Genomic DNA, 22,538 nt, shown 5'->3' on the forward strand with positions numbered 1-22,538 from the left:
CCTACCCTAAGTTAAAAAAGCACCTGTTGATACGATATTACACCTACTCAATTTTTATTAATTTTAATTCACTTTGATATCTCATTTATCTATTTATTATGCTTTTTAACACACCTGATTCTTCGTATCTTCTGTATAGGTAATTTTTATATCTGGGCCCATTTGAGTATTTCTATGTGTATTTTTACATTTTCTCATAGTGGAAGGTTACGCGGGAACTCCATCTCGGCCGACGTTTCGATGGGTGAGTTGTCCATCGTCTTCAGGGCATGTCGAGTCTTGAAAATCGTCCTTATATATCGATGACGGCGGTATCAACCGGGGTAGGTGTTGTGTGATTGGTCGAGAACTTCCCGCCTTTTTCCTCGTCCCTAACGAATGCTCCTCAGCACTGGTTTCCATGAGGCGCTCAGAGTGTAGCCAGTGTCACGGTAACTGTGTCAACCGCAGCCCCATTTGACCCCGAGACTCCTCGGAATGGCTTCGCCGTTCCTCGTCCGCACCCCATACGGCCTCTTCACCATTTCCTCGGAACGGCTTCGCCGTTCCTAGTGTTGGGGAGGCTTCGCCGCCCAAGGTTTATCGGGGCCCTCCAGCGCCGGCGACTCCTCGGAACGGCTTTGCCGTTCCTCTTCGGCGTTCGCTTCGCCGCCCGGGGGGTGGACGTATCGCCCGTGTGACTGCTCCTCGGCGTCCTCGGAACGGTTTCGCCATTCCCCGTGTGAGGGCGGCTCCGTCGCCCGAGGTTTTCGGACCCACCCCTCTCGCCAGCGAAGCCGTCCTTAGTGTGCCGGCGGCTTCGCCGCCAGGGTTTACCTCCTCACTGAGTATATCGTACTACCAGCTGTCATCCATCGGTGGTGAAGCCTGCGAGGGGGAAAATGCGGCGGAACTTAGACGCATGTTACCCGTGATTGCGGCATGTTACCTTATTTCATTGTTTCGAAAGGAGTGCGGGGGTTCTTATGAGTGTGCTGGCTACGTTCATTATCGTCCTCATGTAGACCCTAGCTATGAGTCATAGATGTACGGTATTGCGGTAGAAATTTGCGAAAACAACCAAAATTTTCCGACTTGTTACAAAATTTTTTTCAGGGGTCTTCCAGGAAGCCACGGGAGTTTTCGAGGTATTTTCCTGCATAACATCGGTTCGTCCGCCCACAGTAAAAATTCGACCTCTTTAGCTTTGGTGGAACCATGATTTTTCGACTCTTACTACTGTTTAGAATGCAAATGTAGTTCTTTAGTAGCGCATAGGCACACTAACTACCTATCACTCACTTTAATTTCGTGGCCGTATCTTGTCGGGAAGTGCTTTTAAAAACTGTCAGAGCCCAACTCTCAAGTCTATACTACTATTTTATGAAGAAATCTACATAACAAAATATGAAGTTTTTTTTGAGGATCCGTAAATAGTCCTGGAGAAATGATATTGAGACGGGAGAAAGCGACTTCCTTGGCCTTTCTGAATCAATTAAAACAATACATGTAGGATGATAGGGTGCCGAAAAATTCGACTTATTAACGAATTTTAATTTTGGGGGGGGTAACAGGGGGTTATCGGGGGACTTTAGGTGCTTGTCCCATAAAATGCGTCCTCGTTTTTCTTCACTAAAAATTTCAGCTCTTTAGCTGTAGTGCAACCATGGTTATTCGACAGTCACTCCACAGCGACACTCCATTGCGTGCACTGCCTTGTGACGTCACATCTTAATCAAGATGGAGGCACTGTGTTTCAGCGCAACATGAAATTTTCCGACTTTCAAAGCGTTTTAAAGTGCATATCCCAGATGCAGGAAATAAAAACGACTAGCCTAATGTTTCTTTTTTAGTTTAAACTTTCAAATTCGGCAATAAAAAAGTTAGTGCACTTCCCTATTCTCTTGGTGAATCTATCTAGTAATCATTGCCTACTCTCACCCATTCCAATCGTTCGGGTTTCTTATCATCTTTGGAATGTTCAGATAACTTTGCTGCTAAACAATTGAATGTCCTCTGTATTTTATTGGTAATTATTAGTTCGATTTGGTGGACTAGTCACAAATGGGACCTTACGGATAAAATCTCCATAGGTCTATTTGTTTCCAAAGAAATTCTTGTAAAAATGCCCTCTGGAAAAAATGTGGCGAATCCTTATTTGATCATGTATAATAGTATTTAAAAATTGAGATCATGTTGAGCGTTTGATTGGATGGTCATGAAAAACTTAACAAATATTCTCATAATGCCCCGCACTTTGAGTTTTTTTGCTAGCGACGGGAGTGTTTTAAGAGTGCGTGCTGACGATGGAAATACTACTTCAACAGCTTTTAAGTAAATTTAGAAATCCAAAAATAAATGGTGAAGTAATGGAGTACTAAAATGAAAGAGAAAAGCAGCCCTTTGAAACGTCCAACGGTATGGAATATGCTGAGCCATTAGTGAGGTATGGCAAGGGGGAGACGGATGAGAAACGCGTGCGGATAGGTGTACGACAATGCATTCAAAAGGGGAAAGGAAACTGCCGACAAAAACCTGTAACAAGTCACTTCAAAGAACGTCGCATTAAACGCGCCATCATTCGGGGTAAAAATGAAATTCTCGCAGCAAGCGAAGAGAAACTGATGGGACGGAATGAACGCCCAGGGAAAAATTCACTGCGGTGCGAATGAATGCCAGTACGTGGGTGCAAGAGAGATCGATATTGTTGGTGGATTTGATTCGCAATGTGAAGGCTCTTGGAATGGTTATAATTACACTGAGATGGTAACATTCACTTATGAATTCGTTGAGCAACTAATTTAAACAAATTCGTGTTAATTAGACCGCTTATAAAGCGTTAAAGAATTTTAATGGGAATATCTTTTAGCAGAAGACTAGAAGCAATTCATATCACTCAAAGAAAATAAATTACGGATGTATACGCGGAACATTACGGACTATTAAACAGGATGAAAGGGTAGAGAAGCTGATCAAATGCTAAATGTTTAAAAAGTTATCAAATAAATCGGGATATTCTCTGCTCTTATTTTCGATCATAGTTTTGCGACGAGGTCATATTTTTGTACACTGTGACACTTGGGTATATATCGCTGAAAAATGTCGTGGCGTGGGAAACACCCCGAGGCAGAACAACGTCCATGCGTCGGCGGGCTTGTTTATGGGCGTCTCGTCATTACGGAGATCGTGTTTATAGTCGCCATTCGACAAAACTGCGCCAGGGGAGGAAATTTATGGAGATGATCCCGGGATGAAGCTACTCCTCCTTTGGCTCGCCTTAATGCCGTCAGTGTGATGTGCCTCCCATAGCATCACCATGGGAGGCGAATCTCGAAGCTTGCACAAGGCCCTTGTGAATAAGATTTAAAAAAAGAGTGAAATGAAAGCTGTAGTAAAAAAAAATATTTTTTAATATCAATAATTTTTCTGTCGCTCTTTGGGTTATCCTTACATTACAACACCAATCGAAATCAACTATCTTCTTTATGAATGACCGATAGTCGTGGTACTTGAGCCGTATAATAATGGGGAGTCAAGCTAGAACATGATAAAAAATACTTAGCATATAGCATGAGTTTTTTAAATCAGGACTAGTCTTTCCACGCATAAAATTTGTTTGCTTGTTCAAACAATAGCTATTTGTCCAAATGGGGTCAGCTGATGTCAAATGATGTCATGCGATGACGGAACCGGTCGTGATAACTTGACGGCAGTGTGGATTACGTGATACATTTTTTCACTACCCCAAACGCTTAAGAACGAAAATGCAACACTTGATTGAGTTTGCCTTTTCACTGACATTACGGATTGCAATGATACCTTGAGCTATTTCTCTTTGTTAGCTGGGTGAAGGTTTCTGATATCCATGTCAGAAATTAAAAATGACAGTACATTTTTCACTCGAAAATCTATAATAGCTGATACGGCCATGCCCTTACTATAGCAGTGCCTCATCACGTTGAATGCATGGGGGTATATCATCATAATGACTGTAGATGCTAACCTCCGTGTGGGACACCTTCATGATTAAACTAGATGATCACCTCCTAGATAATGGCACTAGGCACTGAGACCGAGGTCCGTTGTGCTTTTGAATATTTTTATATGCAATAGTTGCCAGTGTTCTTGTATATCCTTCGCTTGATTTCTGCAATTGGCAGCAAGCCACATTGGTATCACGATATTCCTGTTGAAAAAAGTCTTCCAGCGCAATGATTTGGAGGAAGGCGCTCGGAGTCTCTTCGACGTTGGCATTCTGAACTAAATATCCGGGGGAATTTCGGCTTCTGTGCTCGCGTCCCAGAGTTAAATGGCAAATTCTAATATGACGCAATTGGTGCGATGGTCCTGATTGGCTGTCATCGACGGTAGCGTTCGTTTACCTGTGAAATATTTCGATTTGAAAATTTATTTCTAATAAAAATGCTCACGGGGAAGCATTATATTTCATTCGCTATTATTCTATTCCATTTTCCATGACAATGTCTTGGGGTTTCAAATATGGCCTCAGCCTGTGGCCACCCTTGCAGCCTCCTCGATCGCTCTTTTGATCACTCGGGGTGATTCGGGCAGATAAGATGCATCACAGCGTGTGGATGGGCTCTCGTTTGACTAGGCCTTCGTCGAATGGGGCAAGCAGCGGCATTCGCTTCATTCCGAAAGCAACCGAAAAAAGCAGTTGCCGCCATTTGCAAGCAACGCGCGCTTTCGCGGGGAGGTGCGTGGGGGGGGGGGGGGTGGAGGAGGGGAGCGGGCGGATACGAACTCAAAACCTTCAGGGCGGGATGACACTGAACCCCCTCCGCCGGTTCTGCGCCCTGGAGGCATAAAACGTCATGAAACGTAAAAAAATCCGGAAAAAATGAAACGAGAGATACACGAATGTGTGCGTGTGTGAAGGAGAAAAAAGACAAATCTCATGGCAAACATTTCTGAAGTCATTTCGTCGTGGGGAGGTTTGTTATGGAGATGACAATTTCGTTGGCTGCTGTCGCAGTGGAGGGGAGGGTAGGGGAGGGAGGTGCGGTCTGTTGCTAAGGGGAGGAGTGAAAAGGGTTTGCCGCCGGGGGGATAGGGGTACAGGCAGGAGCGAGGGCACTGCCGAGGACCCCATCGGATGGGGGTAGTATATATGTAGGTGCGACGGCGAGGGCTTGAGAAGGGTTTTTCAGGAAAGCATTGCGATGGGGGGGTTTGACTTCCATGCCATGTGCAGCGGCGCGACTGCCTTCCGCCCCGCCCCTTCCCAGCGTTCGGCTTTTGTCTTGATATGTCGTTTTGAGCGGTTTTTTACGGCTCTCTCCGTGGGGACGGGCGGTTTTTCCTTCGGAAGGGGACGACTCCACGACGGTGGAGTGGCTTTGGGATGGGAGCGGGCCCGCCCCGTGCACAGTGATGCGATCAGCCATGCATGCGCCCCCCCTCCGCTCGAAAAGGTTTTTTACTCGAATTCCGGAGCCGTCAATCCGGAGCGATCATGCCCAAGACTTCCCGCTGGGCATCTTTCAACTCCGCTTTCCGCAAAACAATGGAGGGCAGAAGTGCATTAATAGTCGACGGCCCGGGTCATATTACCTCTCTCTCCCCCCACCGCCCGCCCACAGCTCCTGGCTGAGATGATCAAACTCGCGCAATCGGACGAGTCCGATGTTTAAACTTCCAAAAGGAATTGAGACGGGATATAAGCTCGACGGCTACCAAACCGATACCCTCGATGATGTACGTAGACGGTGAAGGATTAAAGGCTTATCCTCGTTGCTTTAATCGAAGGGAAATCGTTTTTCCATAATAGGTCTCTGAACACCTATTTAGGTAAAGACGTTTCTGAAAAGTGGGTGTAATTATTAAGCTAAAAGTTATAACAATATGCCTGTAAAGTCATCTATTTTTTTATTATGAGCATTTGAAATACGTCTTACAAGCCATCAAGGAAAAACGTAATTCGCACCGCCGCCATCTTGAATGACGTCAGCTCATGCAATAGTGTTGTTCATAACCACCTTGACCGTGCACATTATTGAAGTTTACAGTGGAGATATTGTGGTTATTACGCCGTATTTTTCGTGTCGTAGTTATTCCTCGATATGTCGCAGCGTATAGCTTCAAGTACTGCAATGTGCCTAAGTGCAGAAATACGACTAGAAATGCTCCAAATAAATATTTTCATACGATCACCCAAGATGTAGGACGAAGATTGGTTCGGATGAGAAAGTGCCGACGAATGTGAATGAATGAAAAAAATTTATTCTAATATTAACGCATAGTTAATCAGATTTGACAATCCTATACCTACTCATCTTCACCAGTGGAAAGTAATCTCAGAAAGTAAGAAAGTAAGAAAGTAAGTAAAATCTAATATTAACGCATAGTTTATCAGATTTGACAATCCTATACCTACTCATCTTCACCAGTGGAAAGTTTTTTCACTTGCTGGCTTTATCCACTTCGATGGGATCTCTGTCCGACACTTTTTGAAAAAATTGTATTCCTCAAGGAGGCTAATGCAACCAAATAGAGCAACATTTGGGAAGTTTTACTTTAAAAAATAAAATATATATTTTTAAAACATACCTTTCTCGTGTACTACCTATTTGTAACTATCCTTACGAGCAAAAACAGGTTAAATATTTTTTAAGATCTCTTAATTTCCATAAGGGAGGTGGGGTAAGTGCGACTCTCCTTCAGGAAAATCGTATTACCGTTCTCGAAGAAGGTGGAGGTCGTGCAACATATTCCACAGATTGTTATGAAACCAGAGCCAACGACTTTGTAATACTTATCCCTTAATTTCTCGTTCCACATGCTTGGGAAATATACCCGTCCGTTCATCTCGTAGTCTTATTGTTCGTTGGTTGTGAGGAGAGGCTATACCGCAGTTCCCTCTGAATCAACGCATCGGAGTTGTTAGGTAAGAACTATATCTTGTTTTCTCTTCTTCATGGATTGGATTTCCTTGCTTTACTTTAAATTTAGGAACTCGGGTCATTATATTTAGTTCAGATGGGGGGTCGTACTTTCCTAGTCGTAAGCATTCACTCCTACCTTCCGGGGCAACTGCGATCACGTTACCTGGGGTAAGTGCGACCCCCTGTCGCACTTACCCCAGGCTACGAGGTTGAAGTATGGATTGAATTTTTAGTTTCTGTCCAACAGTTCTTGCGTTAAACTTTTAGTTTCTGTCTGGCACTTCTTGCGTTAAACTTTCATAAATAAATGTTGCAAAACACCGAAGTTTATAAAACTAGGCCTTTTAATTAGAGTCCTCTCATCAACTCTTATTTTGAAGGTTTATCTGATAAAGATAGCTTACTTCAGTTTGTTGATTGATTATGATAGGACATTGGATATCATGTCTTCTGACGAGGTGGATGTAGACGACATGGTATTAATGCCTGAAACTAGATAGCATGAGTCGAAAAAGCTTAACAAATTCGGTGACTAACATTCAAAGTGGAGATTGGATTCTGGCTAGATTCAGCTGCAAAAAGTCAGTTGCTCACTATGAAGGGAAAATTCTGGAGATTAATGAATAAGTTGATGCCGTGGTTTGCTTTTTGAGGACATATTTTGGAACTGAAATAAGTTTCACCTGTCCATGGAATGAGGATTCCAGCGAAATACCTAGGGAAGGTGTTGTAAAAATATTACCGAAGCCCTCTGTCGGCCGTCAACTTCGGCCGGCTTACAAATGTTTTTTTTATTTCAAAAAGTATTTCAAATACTGTTTTAGATTTCAAACTCCCAAGTCACAGGCATTGTGCATTTCAATTTTGCCCAGCCTTACTTACATAATACTTGAACTGCTCTCAGAACTAGCTATGCAATCATTGCAAGAAAGGCTGTTAACTTCCACCTCACCGTCCTCCTCAAAAACTCGTGCCTCCACATAATAGGTTGTGCTCGGGGCACACGCGAGCTCGAACGATACATTCGTTTTGATTGTGCATAATTTGCACGCAACCAATGGCAGTCTAAACATGTGTTTAGACTGCCAATGGCGTCGTCAGCGTAATCTTCTCGTCCGACCCTAATAAATGTAATTTCATAAACACATCTAATATGTATTTTACAAGAGCCGGTGGTATTATATTTCCATAGCTATGCATCTTCACTCCCCGGCTTTTAGCATGCATGCAGCAATTTCTGTTGCTTATGTAAGTAATCATTGCTGCCGTTGCAATTTTCGGCAAGTTTCCGGCGTCAGCCTTGGTGAAACCAGGTTCCGTGGCGTTTGATTTTTACGATAAAACCTCCGAAAGATATATAAGAAATAAAATCTCACTTAAAGTCGTTAAATAAACCGAGAAATTTGGTGACAATGCGCAACGCCACTGGATTTCCCACACGATTACATGAGCTGACGTCACTTTCCGGCTGGCCAATGGAATTACGTTTTGAAGTGGGTGTGTTTTTGGAACTGTTTCGGTCATTTCTTTTGTAAATTCTTAAGAAAATGTGTGAAGTAAGTGCGTTAAAGTGGCCTTTATGACATATTTAGTATATTTTACGATTTTTAGTTAGTATTTGAAGGGATATTAAAATTTTGTCCAGAGACCTATTAATAATGCAGTCAAGGATCATCGTGACCTACGGCCGTATTCATAGATTTCCGCTAAAACACGCTAGTAGGGCGACTAACTTAGTCAGCTACTAAGACCTTTTAGTCGCCTACTAAGATGTGGTATTCATGGATTCTATTAAGGGAGCTACTAAGAGCTACTAACTTAGTATGCTACTAGCCAGCTCGGCAGCCGATACTCGGTAGCGATTTGGGTTCAACCCGCTAGGCTACGCTTGGCAACACTGCATCTGACTCCTCCGCGGCGCGGAAAATTCGTAAAATTATCAAACAAAAGAAATTGATTCAGCAAAATGCATTGAAATTTTTACTTCATAATGGATAATTCGATGTGATATCGCATCGCAGACATATTTTTTGATTGCTGTACATAAAAATTATTGCAATACCATTGGGAAAGGGTAGATTTGTGAGTAATACCGAAGCATTTGTACGTTTGAGATGCAGTTATTGTTGTACAACCTGCCGCGTATTCATTGATCATATACATTGCATATTGTTTGCACTTCCGATATTTGTTTCCATTAGTGTATGCGTGATTAGTATGGAAAAACATAACTAGCAAAGTCAGTATTATACACATTTGTATTAGGAAAGCAGAGATACACCTCAATGTCGGAGTAGAAACGAAAAATTTTGCAATGCAGAAATGAATCGTTAAGAAAATAACGTTAAGATAAATGTGTGAATGATACACATTTATTACGTTACAAACACCTACGTGCGAGCATTTAGTATCATATGTTTGCAACTCCTAAAATGCTAGTCAAGGAAACAACAATCTGCTTCGCTACATTTAAATATTTCAAATATTGACAGCATGCGGAAATATACGGCATATAGTTTACTAGAGGTGGTAAATGTAAAAAACAAAGCATAATTAACGTAACTTGTTTTACTTATTTATTGCTGATCATATCACAAATAGCACTACAACGTACACAACATTTCACTTCACATTTCACGAGCTGTCTTTATGACACTTATAATCCGTACATTCTGAATCAACTGGTTCAATGAAAAGCTTGACTCACACTTAATTTAAAACACTACAACGTAACTCTAGTAAACAATGATAATCAGTTTTCCAATCACTCTGCACACGCCAAAAGAATTTGCACTCGTTGACTTTCGAAAGAATTCTTCACACCTCACTTCCCACTCACCACTAATGATTTAGAATCAGTTGATGTTATTTCACATTACCATTACGTAGACAATGAAATAAATAGGCTGAAACAAATTTTTAAACCAGAAATTGTAACATCAACAAACTTCCAATCTCACTCTCCATTATCACTCGTACCGTAACCAAAACACCAAAACAAAAACAACAGCGCAACGAAATACGCGAAATGTAAACACTGCCGAAAGCTCACGATAAAGTGAATAGAATAAGTAATATAATCAAACACAAATTAAAAGCGTACTAACGAATGAAAATTTATAAGCGTTTGCTGTATCCCTAAAGAACAACTGCTTCAAATATGAAACATATATTCCCTTCGCAACAGCTAGTAGATACCTTTGATCGAAATGGTTAAACCAGTATGAAAGAAATAAATAATTTTGTCGAAGCTCATACACTCACAAATCACTTCACTTGTCGCTTCACTCTTTACTTCATCGTCTATATGCAATCAATTCACTTAGGGGCGCATTGAATGTACAAATTGTGTCCACTTACACTAGAGGCACAAGTTCACTGCAAGTGGTAGCTTCCTCGCAGCTACGAAAAACTTTCAATTCCTGTCAACAATTACACTACATACGTTGCCTGCCTTACTTGAAGAATGGATTCTCGTATTCCATTTTGGCACAAATGCATAAAAACTCTATAACAGTATACAAATAAAACCGGAGTTCGATCATCCACAACGGTCCGCCATATTTAGTAGCTCCCTTAGACAAGGCCGGAGGGCGACTAAGAACCGGCTACTATGATAGTAGCATACTAAGCTTAGTAGCCCTTACTAACGATCTATGAATACCATTTTGCTAGTATGCTACTACTTAGAACGCTACTTGGGCGTTAGTAGCTTACTAAGGAAACTATGAATACGGCCGCAACTGCTTCAAATATGGAACATACCCCTCTCGCAAAAGCTAGTAGATACCTTTGATCGAAATGATTAAACCAGTATGGAAGAAATAAATTATTTTGTCGAAGCTCATACACTCACAAATCACTTCACTTGTCGCTTCACTCTTTACTTCATCGTCTATATGCAATCAATTCACTTAGGGGTGCATTGAATGTACAAATTGTGTTCACTTACACTAGAGGCACAAATTCACTGCAAGTCGTAGCTTCCTCGCAGCTACAAAAAACTTTCAATTCCTGTCAACAACTACACTACATACGTTGCCTGCCTTAATTGAAGAATGGATTCTCGTATTCCATTTTGGCACGAATGCGTAAAAACTTTATAACAGTATACAAATAACACCGGAGTTCGATCATCCACAACGGTCCGCCATATTTAGTAGCTCCCTTAGACAAGGCCTGAGGGCGACTAAGAACCGGCTTCTAAGATAGTAGCATACTAAGCTTAGTAGCCCTTACTAACGATCTATGAATACCATTTTGCTAGTATGCTACTACTTAGAACGCTACTTAGGCGTTAGTAGCTTACTAAGGAAACTATGAATACGGCCGCTAATGTTTACCTCTCCTTAGTGTAAAGAGGAGAAACTTGAAATTGAAGATTTTTCAGCGCGGTGTTGCCTCAATATGTGAGAGCCATGCCATCATTTGACCCATAAATGCTGCTTTTTTGGGAAAAATTCTACCTTTTCACTAAATAACGCTTTTTATATGAGGCCATTATTTGAATTTGCGTCTGCCGCTTCAATAAATAGTCAAGGTAATGAGACTGAGCTTGTGTATCATAGCTCAAAGTTTTCATCAATATTGCCTTGGTTCAATTACTGCTATTGTGCACTTTCTTGCGTATCATAAAAAGTAACTCTAACCTTAGAAGTTTTTATTAAAATAGAAAGGGATATCATCGCGTAGAATATCGCGCGAATGATAATTATGGAGGTTTGCTTGGCATAAATGGGACGCTTGTCTACTGCGGAAAAAACCGAGAGAAAATAGTTGGATTTCCATTTTTACAGTGAGTAGAATTGTTGAGCTGCATTTCATCGTATTCGTTTTTTACGCAGATACGGACCCATTCGTCATTACATTTCTACCTTAATGCTCGAATTTTGTGTTGAAATATTGTTATTGTTTCTGTCAACCGTGCAAGAGCAAGCAAAGAGTTCTGAAAAGAAGGACGCATTTTATTACTTACAATGATTTTGTACATGCTTTTCTGTTTATGCGCTTCGATGTTCATATACTAAAATGCAAGATAACTATGTTATCTACCTTGGATAAAAAGTGCAACACGCAATATACTGGCGTCTTAATCGCTGAATTGGTCGTTCGGTGATCAGATTTGAATACAATGCTGAAGTAATTGTGTACATAGTAATTGAGGGTGGATACACGCGCAGTTATTCTCACTCTCTCTGTAGTGACAAGAAAATACTATGGTTTTGTTTACTTCAAAATGGTTTCTAAATCATCACAGCGGCTACGCATTCAGAAAAACCAAAAATATCATTTTTTATTTACACCAAACGACATTTCTTCTTTTGGAGCCGGAAGTGGTATACCTAAAATCAAATGACGTTAAGAGAATACTACGGTTCAAGATGAATCATTGCTACGGGAGTAAAGAAAGCGTCCCACAGATTATAAACGAATTAGCCTAGGCCCCGATAGAGACTCAGAGGCTACGCGCTATGCTTAGATATCTTGAGCAATTTAGAAAAGAGATCTTACAGAGGGACACGGAGAGCAAGATATAAGTAAGAACCTCGCTATATTTCCAGGTCCCAAAGATACGACAAATTAAGAGAGATCTTTTGCCGAACGGATTGGTGTGTGGATTTGTTTAAGCCCCGACCGATAAAGGGCTTTCATTTGTGCTAGGTGGAACTCAGTGCGAGCATTTCCTTCAGTTTCATTTTTCGTCAGCGGCTGGTGCGCTCGTGCCTATCGCCACGTGTCTATCGAGGCGGCTTTGGCGTCTGATAGCAGCTTGCTAACGAACTATTTGAAGACATCCTTCGTCCATGTATTTGACCTTGTTATGTTCTCATACAACCGGAAATTTTCAAAATACGTACCGAGGAAACTTTCCAACCGTAGGCAATTCTAATAAGAGATTATTAAGAGATGTTTCCCATGGCTCTGTGCCTCATGCATGCATTGGTAATGTCAGACGATGTAAAACTCCTGACCACCCGTATAGCATCTAGGTCCCTGTGACGTCACGTGGAGTGGCTTCGCATGGGCGCCAATCTGGCTTTTTTCAAATTAGGTTAAAATAGGGAAGTTCACTAATTTTTTTATTGCCGAATTTGAAAGTTTAGCCTACAAAGGAAATATTAGTATAGTCGCTTTTATTTCCTGCATCTGGGGTATGCACTTTAAAACGCTTTGAAAGTCGGAAAATTTCATGTTGCGCTGAACACACAGTGCCTCCATCTTGGTTGAGATGTGACCGTCGATGTGTCGCTGTATTCCGTCGACTTTAGCGTGGCAAGAGTTTGCGGGAATCGGTGGAGTTTGCTTCCTAAAAATGTCGGCTAGTACGGAAAACATGTATTCAAAAAAGAATTATAAATGATTTTTTGTTCCAAATTGCATCTCGACGTCGAAACGAAAGCCTGGAGAAGATTTTCATTCCCGTGCCTAAAGCACAAGCCATACGGAATAAATGGTTCAAGGCTGCTCCTGACTCTTACCTATCGATGATATCGCTTTTGAAGATCTTTTTAAGGTACTGTAAGATCAAATTGATATTTATATTATAATAATTTACTTAATAGGTACCACATTAATATCAGAAAGTGTGTTGAGTCAAAATATAGTAGCATCTTCCGCGTAGATCAATATAATATGTAAACTGAAAGTAGTTTAGTTAAATAATATGTCTTTCAAATTAACCAATTTGTTTTCGTCTGCTGATGGAAGACTTCGAAAATTTTATGCAATACAAGTTGATGGGAGGTATATACAATAATATTAAGCTCAGGGCCAAAGTTGGAACGATTCCCATGATATTTGACTGCCAAAGTGACAGGAAGAGAGCTGGGAATCTCCAACCTAAGTCGTCCATAGAGAACGCCTCAGAAAAATGGTGATGAAGGACCTGATCCTCGAGGAAAATATTATTGAAATTTCCCTTCGGATTTGTGCAGAACCAATCGCATTGTCACCGTAAGATTCCCTCGTATTGCAGAAAACATACATAAGAGTGGGTTAATATTAAGAATAAGTCCGCAGTAACTTAATATTGCGGCCATATCTACGAAATTACATAGGATACGGTTTTGATACAAAACCACTCACTACTTAGCTTTAACGCCTCGCATTTCAGGAGCGTTGAACCTGTCCCCCTTTTTAAAAAATTCAGTGACCATAAATACATCAAAATCTGTTAAATCGTTGGAATTTTTCCGTCTCCCAACCAAGATTAACTTTTCTTGAACCCATCCTGGACAGCGAACCACAGCAAAAACCAGCCAGCACGGAAATAAGGCTAACATCCCATGACTCTATTTGCGAAGGGCGAACGTTCCGGCCGGCGTGAATACTTACGCAACGAATGAGTCTTGCAGCAAACGTCTGAAATATGTTTATTAGTTTGACTCAGTTCTTACAAAAAATTGACAAAGTTCTTACAAAAAACTATTCGCACTACTCTTTCCAAAATTGAAGTTGACACGTAAGTGAATATTAATATTTTACGCAATGATGAAGTCATGTACTCAAAAGAGAAGCAGCCACTCTATATATTCTGAAGATATTTTATGACAGCAAAAAACGGATATTCTCAAATTCAGTAATTTTTCCATGCAATAATAGTGGTAGAACTAAATGGCGTAGATGCTGCCTTCTGCTACTGCCTTGTGACGTCACGGCCAATATTCAACATGGACACCCGTTTTAGCGGCCTTTGAATTTTTCCATTTTTCGGACGGTTATCTCGAATCAAGTATACACTATTAAGATTTAAACTGTGATTTTACGACATTATGTTATTCTGAACTATAATTTTAAAAATGTGTTTGGTGCATTTGAAACACTAGTGTACTTCCCTATTGACCATTAACATTAGTCTAAATTGGGATTTCTGAAACCAAATAATTTTGTATATTATGAATACAGTAATGGTGGGTAACGAAGCGCAATCAATGCCTTTCGTTTTCTTTGATGAAGGAAACTACCCTATTTTGGGCTTGCATTTAAATTTTCTGACAGAAGCGCCTTATATGTAGATAGCATTTTAAATGTTATCCTATTATCCAGGGAGTAACGTTATTTATAATTCTAACAAATATTTAACCGGTGGTGTTTTCTTCTCTTTAGTTAGTTCCTACTATCATATTGGAATGGTTTGTAGCAGTCAAATTATTTATGCATGAGAAATTTCGCGTAGTAACACATTTATGCTAATTTTCATATCAATTAATCACATCTTTTTATCTCATGTGGATTTTGGTCGTTATAAGTTCTAAATATTCAACTACGAACAAAATATTTCAAATAAAAGAAGAGTCATACATTACTTCTACCTAGTAGTGTACATTTTGTTTTTCGAAATTCGATGAATGACCTTTCTTTGCAACTATTTCTCTGTTTTAGCTGAATTTCCAAAGTTCTCAATCCAATGAAGAAACGCGATCGAGTTACTTGCATAGACTGTGAATATTGATTGGTCTAATCTTACCATTGTCTTTGCAAAAAATCTATCCAGGGGCCGTATTCTGTATTTCGTCGGTACCGCACCGGTCGGTTTCCCTTCCCAGCCCACCGACAGCACATCATTCCGTACCGACGACCGTTTCCATACCGACGACGGCAAATTCAGCGATTCAGGGGCCGTATTCTGTATTTCGTCGGTGCCGCACCGGTCGGTTTCCCTTTCAAGCCCACCGACTGGACATCAAACCGTACCGACAACGGATTCCGCACCGACGACGACACTTTCAGTGATTCTGTAAGGTCGTCGGTTTCAAACCAGTCGGTACGGTTCCCCTTCCTTCCCAAACAGGGAAAATCCGAATATATCCGAAGTTTCACGTGTCTCCACCAATGAAAGAAGGGTAAAAACAAGTGAAGACTCATTGGCACAGTTTGTTGTCGTCATTCTCAATCTTTTTATTTGCGGAAATTACGACTTATTGCTAGATTAAGATAAACGATATTGGATAAGTTGTTAACAATGCTTATATAATGTGTGGTAGTAATGCTGTACCTACAGAATCGAAGGAAACAATATTACAACATCACAATAAAGTTTGTATGCGATGGAGATTGTTGTTGCTGGAATGAATTATTGAAACTATCCTTGAGATCGTAGTTTCTTTTTTTAAATATTGGTTCCGTATAATGCTATTTATTCGTGATTTGGTAATATAGTTGTCATTAAGTAAGTTCCGTATAAATGTTATCAACGGAAGGTTATGCCATTGGCACCGTAGCAGACGAAAATAGCATACCATGGAACGTGAACGTAGGATTCAAATGCAAATGTAATATTAGAGGAACAAGTTAGGAAATTGTTATAAAAATATGGAGCTGGGTGCAATTAAAAGAAGTGTAATGACGAGGAAGTAAATAAATTGTGATTGGGTGAAATACATATGTATAAGTTGCGCATTCCAAGTGAGAGAAAATGATAATATTGCGGTAAACCTCATACTTATTAACAAATATCTTCTTTTATCGTCAAGGGAATCAATGGCTGACGATGAAATGAAATATAGTTGCCCGTTACAAATGAAAGAAACTGATACCGTTGTGGCAAACTTCATACTTAAATAAAAAGATCTTATTTCTATGCCGAGAGAATCGCCAAATTGATGATTGAGTGAAATAACAGTCGCCTATTCAGAGTGATATAAAGTGATAACATTGCGGCAAAACTCATATTTAATCAAAAATATCTTTTTTATGTCAAAGGAGCAAGTAAATGATGATAGAGAGAAATAAAGCCTATTACAAGCGAGTGAAAGTGCGGTAACATAAATGAGAGAAAGTCATTATATGTTAGCAAACCTCATTTTTATTAACCATTATCTTATATTTCTGTCAAGGTAATTAATATAGATGATGACACAGTGAATTATAGAGGCGTATTCGAAGGGGCAGAAAAAGATAACATTGGAGAAAACCTCATTATTTACTCGGTGATGAGGTAAAAACAAAATAAAACGTACAATGCGCACCGGGGAATTCATGAAACCCACTAGTCGGTGGCCGTACCGACACCTCTTTGCTGTCGGTACGGCTACCGACGATCTCCCGTCCTCTCGTCGGTGCCGCACCGACCGGGTTCGTACAGAATCGCACGACTTCTTACCGGGAGTCGGTGTGACGTCGCACCCGACGAATCGGTGCCGCACCGATCGGTTTGGAGTTACAGAATACGGCCCCAGTATGGTCGTCGGTATCAAACCAGTCGGTACGGTTCCCCCTCCTTCCCAAACAGGGAAAAGCCGAATACACCCGAAGTTAGAAGTTATTTGACGTGTCTCCATCAATGAAAGGTAAGTGTGGAAACAAGTGAAGACTGAAAATGTTGAATTCCCGCTAAAACTACAAAAAATGGAAGGAGTCGGTACGTACTTTGTCGTCATTGTATTAATCTTTTTATTTGTGGAAGGTGTTACTTAGATGAAGATAATTGATATTGTATAACTTGTTAAAATATCTTGTATAATGTGTGGTAGTAGTGCTCAGCCTACTGAATTTTTATTAAAAGTTATATAAACTATTTTTACGGATCTTGAATCTATAAGGAATTTAAGCGAACGAAATATAGAACTTAGCTTTTACTTAGTTGACCAAAAACTTTTTTCTTCATTTCTTACTTCGTTTAATAAACCATAGTAATTATTTTTTTATTAGTTCAACAATGAAATTAAACGCAACGAAGGAATAAACGAAAATTAACATTGGAGGTGCTTAGTGCTCAAAAAGGCAAAAAGTTGGTAACAATTTTGATGCCAAACACCGGGAAAAACTGGCATTGCCCGCCGAGACGTAGAAGTTCCATTAATTCTATAGAAATCCAAACAATTTTTACGTATCCCCTCGGCGATTGAGTAAAGAAAGTATGGTAGAGCATAAAGGTATCGAATAAGAAAGTAGAAGCGATGCTGTGGTCAACTCCGATTACTCCGAAAACGCTGACAGGGCGGAAGACGGTCTGGCTGACGAAAAGGTATTCGGCACCCACGTCGAATGGTACGGTGGTTGACTGCTACGCATGCAAAAGCTGAAACTCCCAGGCCAAGGCATTAGAACGGCTTTATAAACGATATTACTTCACGAGTTTCATAGTAGCACCTCCTCTCGGCAGATTTCTGAACGTGCTGGCCTCGACAGCTCTGTTATCGAAACTACTCGCCTCGACCTTCGTATAATACTCGAATCAATCGATGTCGAGTACCAACTAACTACTCGACTCGACTCGACTCGAATTTTCGAGTACTCGCACATCCCTACTAATATACAATAAGTCGTCCTAGCGAGTGACGCCATTAATTGTATTACTTGAAACACGAGTGGTACTCTATACTGAATGTTTTTCTGACGCACCGTTACACTTGGACTCCTGAGTTTAATTGTATCGAGGGAAGGAAAACTGTTCTTGGTGCATAGAGTATTCCCCTTGGCATTGGCCTGTTTCACCCGAGCTGCCGCCGGAGTGATTCTCTGTCGGTGCGCTGGCCACCGCACTCAATGCCTTCCGCGTGCAAAGAATAATATTAGACGTTGCAGTTTCTGACGTGGCTAGAGTCACTTCTGGCGTCCCTCAGGGTAGTGCCATAAGCCCACTCGTAATCCTTTTTTACATAAACGACATTGGTGAAATAGCGTGGTGCGATGCATGGCAGTTAGAATTGAATTTGAAACAATGCGTACTACTAATCAATGTATGGAAAAAGAATCACTCCCAACAATATAGCGATATCATTCGGGGTACCCTATTAGAGACAGTTGAATCCGTGGAATATCTAGGAGTTAGACTCAACAATTATCCATCATGTAACAAACATATTCGGGAAGCAACAGGTCAAGCTAGTCGTAAATCGGGTTTTGTTAAAAGAATATTAGGAAAGTGTGACGACAGATAGAGAGAAATTAGCTACTTTTCCCTCATTAGACCCAATTTAGGATACGCTGCCAGTGTTTTGGGATCCTCATAAAATAGGCTTTAAAAACAGAGTTAGAACGCGTGCAAATAGGAGCTCGCAGGTACGTGAAAAGTCGCTTCGATAGTCTGGTTAGTGTAACTCACTTCTTATTCAAACTCGGATGGGAATCCCTGTCAGACCGTAGATCAAAAATAGCCTTAACCTCTCAGATAAATTCAAAAGCAGTGTATTTTCCGACGAAGTTAGCCATATTTTACGAACGCCAACAAACTACGGAAGATCAGATCATATAAATAAAATAAGTGAGATAAGCTGTAGAAAATACCCATTCAGAATATCTTTTTTGAGAGAGTACTTCTGCTATGCAATGTAAAACTAATTGCTTTGCGGTTCTCAGATGCTTTGATTGGCTGCCATTTACTCCCGTCCATTCTTCACATGCTGCCCATCCATTTCATCCTCCTGCTTGTATCGAAAGAGTGAAAACTTTGCTTCTTTCGTTTATCCTCAAAGTCTTGAGAAGTTCGTCCTCCCCCCTCCCATCTCTCTTTCCATCGACTTTCTTCGCTCCCACTTTATTTCCGTCGTTTCTTTCATTCAATGTGAGCGCCCCCCAACGTGCTCCGCTCAACTCCCCTACCATCGCCTCACTCCTACCTGCCTCCGCATGTCTTTGATTTTAACTAGAGATGGGTAAAAAAGAAGCTAACTTCCAAAACGAACCGTTCACTGAAAGGAACCGGTTTGAAAATGAACAGTTCTCTAAAACTCTCTGTTCACTGTCTATGTCTACGCTCCAAAAGTGCGGCGTATTCGGTCCAACAGGTATGCTCATGAAAGGGTATTTTGAACTGCAGCTTACTCCAGCAAGTGCGTAGTGGACACAACCGATGGCATGGATGAAAGCGTCTCGGGTTTCCAACCGGGTCAGTGTCTGCATTGTGTATGCCGACGTTTCGTTGGGAGACTTTCCCAACATCCTCAGGGCTGATGATACCGATGTCGCTGTGTTTTGATATCCATACCCTCCTCCTTCACCTAGGTGGTCTCTGATTGGTCCGGTATGTTTCCTCTTTTCTCGTCCTATTTATTGCCAGGTTCCAAGCGCTACTTACTTAGCTGCAGTCCTCGATCTCTATTGATGTTGTTTGGGCGAAGACGGATCTCTACGGCTTCTTTACTAATACGGTCCCAATAGCCTCTTGTTCTTCCGAGTTGGGTAGTTTCTTCCCGGTGGATTTTGTGATTTTCCTGCACACAGTGTTCAGCAATGGCCGATTTTTCAAATTTACCGTGTCGGAGGTGGCGTCGATGCTCTTTCACCCTGGTCTCAATGGTCCTCTCCGTCTCTCCAATATACACTTTACCACATTCGCATGGAATGCGGTAAATGCCGGCTGTTTTGAGACCAATAGGGTCCTTGGCTCGGACTAACTGATCCTGGAGTTTGCCAGGAAGAAGGTGAATGCTACGAATGTGGTGTTCAGAAAGAATCCTTGCTATCTTTCCCGAGACCATGGAGACGTATGGCAGGATGGCTTTTCATGCTGGACGCCGTTCTTCATCTGGTTTGTCTCCTTTGTCTTGTCTTAAGGTCCTTTTAAGGGCCCTATGGACTTGGAAGTGGCTGTATCCGTTGTTTCTCTATGAAGGTCTTCTTCAGATGTTTCAATTCTCCTTGTAAATTATCCTCGTCGGAGATTTTTTTGCCCCTATGAATTAATGAGGATAGGACCGCGTTCTTCTGTGATGGATGATGGTGACTTTGCCAATTTAGGTATAGTTCGGTATGAGTGGGCTTCCGATATACCTTGTACCCCAGGGCTCCATCTCCCCTGCGGTGGATGAGGATGTCCAGGAAGGGTAACTCTCCGTTCGTTTCAGTCTCCATGGTGAAACGTATGTTGGGGTGACGGCTATTCATGTGGTCGACGAATGAGTGCAGGGTATCCATTCCGTGGGGCCAAATGATGAATGTATCGTCGACATACCTGAAGAAGCAATTAGGGCGCAGTGGAGCCGAGTTGAGGGCGTGTTCGTCGAAGTCTTCCATAAAGAAGTTAGCAATGATATGCGATAGAGGCGAACCCATAGCCACTCCATCTGTTTGCTCGTAGAAGTCCCCGTTGTATAGGAAGTAAAAGTACGGTGCAGACCATCCACGGCATGCGAAGTGCGTCATAGACGACCGAGCCCCTCCCCTTCCTTTTCTATTATTCCCCTCCGTCCCCAAATATGAACAGTTTAGCTGCTGAACGGTTCGAACGGGTGTTCATAATATTAGGTTCGTTTTACCTGTTCGTTTTCTCAGGGTATTCATTACTCGGAGGGCGTTCATTACTCGGAGGGCGTTCATTTTTCGGAGGGCGTACATTTTTTTGCTGTTTCCAAGCTGGAAACAATATACAGGAGGAAACAGTTTGCACGAAACAACTAATGAAAATGGAATGAGGCTCATAAGCTTTGCAAGCGCAAAAAATCTCAAGATCATGTCGACCACCTTCCCAAGAAAAGATATTCATAAGTATACATGGGTCTCTCCAAATGGACAAGTAAAAAACCAAATTGATCATGTCTTGACTGAGGATAGACATAAAAGCTGCATCACAGACGTTAGAAGCAAGAGGGGAGCAGAATGTGGAACGGACCATTACTTGATAATAATAAAAGTAAGGCAAAAAGTGTGCAAAAACAGAAGAGATATACAAAAGACAAAACAAAAGTTTGATCTCAAAAAACTTGATAACCCAAATATTAGGAAAGAGTTCATGATTAAACTTTCTAACAGGTTCCAAGCCTTAGAAAAGGAAGCCTTAGAAAAGGAAGAAGAGGATTCTATAGAAGGAAAATGGAAAGTTATTCGAGATTCAATTCAGGAAGTAGGGAAGGAAGTAGTTGGGTTCCAAAATAATAGAAAGAACAAGAAAACTTGGTTCAATGAAGACTGCCGGCAAATGATAGAGGAGAGAAAAAAAGCCAAGGCAGGACTACTTACAGATGACAACCATGAAAAAAGGGAAGAATATTTAAGAATTAATAGAAAGACAAACAAGACACTGAGGACCGCTAAAAGAAATTTTGTGAAAGATCAGTTAAAGAAAGCGGAAGAAGACAGAACAAATAACAATTCTAGAGAATTTTTCCGTTCGGTGAGATATTTCAAACAGGGTTTTAAACCTAGAAAATTTGGGGTCAAAGGAAAAGATGGTAAAATTACCTGTAACCAAAAAGATATCCTTAATATATGGAAGGATTACTTTAGCAATCTCCTTAATGCGGGCAGGATCCCAGCAGAAGAAGAAGATGAATTATATATATATCCTCAAATACAGATCCAAGATCCATCTGAGGAGGAAGTATGCAACGTGATAAAAGCTCTAAAAAACCTCAAAGCTCCTGGAGAGGATGGTATACCAGCAGAATTCCTCAAGGCCGGGGAAAATGCTCTCTTAAGAAAGCTGCATGCACTAATAGTGAAAATATGGAACGAGGAAAAAATACCAAAAGAATGGAACCTCTCTATAATAGTCCCGCTGCATAAAAAAGGAGACAGGTTAGTATGCAGCAATTATCGGGGAATATCTTTAATAAACACGGCTTACAAAGTACTGTCCAAAATACTGTATAACAGAATACAGGAATACTCGGAAGAAATTATAGGAGAGCACCAGACAGGTTTTAGAAAACAAATGTCTACGATTGATCAAATTTATATCATTAAACAAATCTTATCAAAGTATTGGGAGTTCAA

The sequence above is a fragment of the Ischnura elegans genome, chromosome X, assembly GCF_921293095.1.
Source record: "Ischnura elegans chromosome X, ioIscEleg1.1, whole genome shotgun sequence".
In the NCBI taxonomy this organism is placed as follows: domain Eukaryota; kingdom Metazoa; phylum Arthropoda; class Insecta; order Odonata; family Coenagrionidae; genus Ischnura; species Ischnura elegans.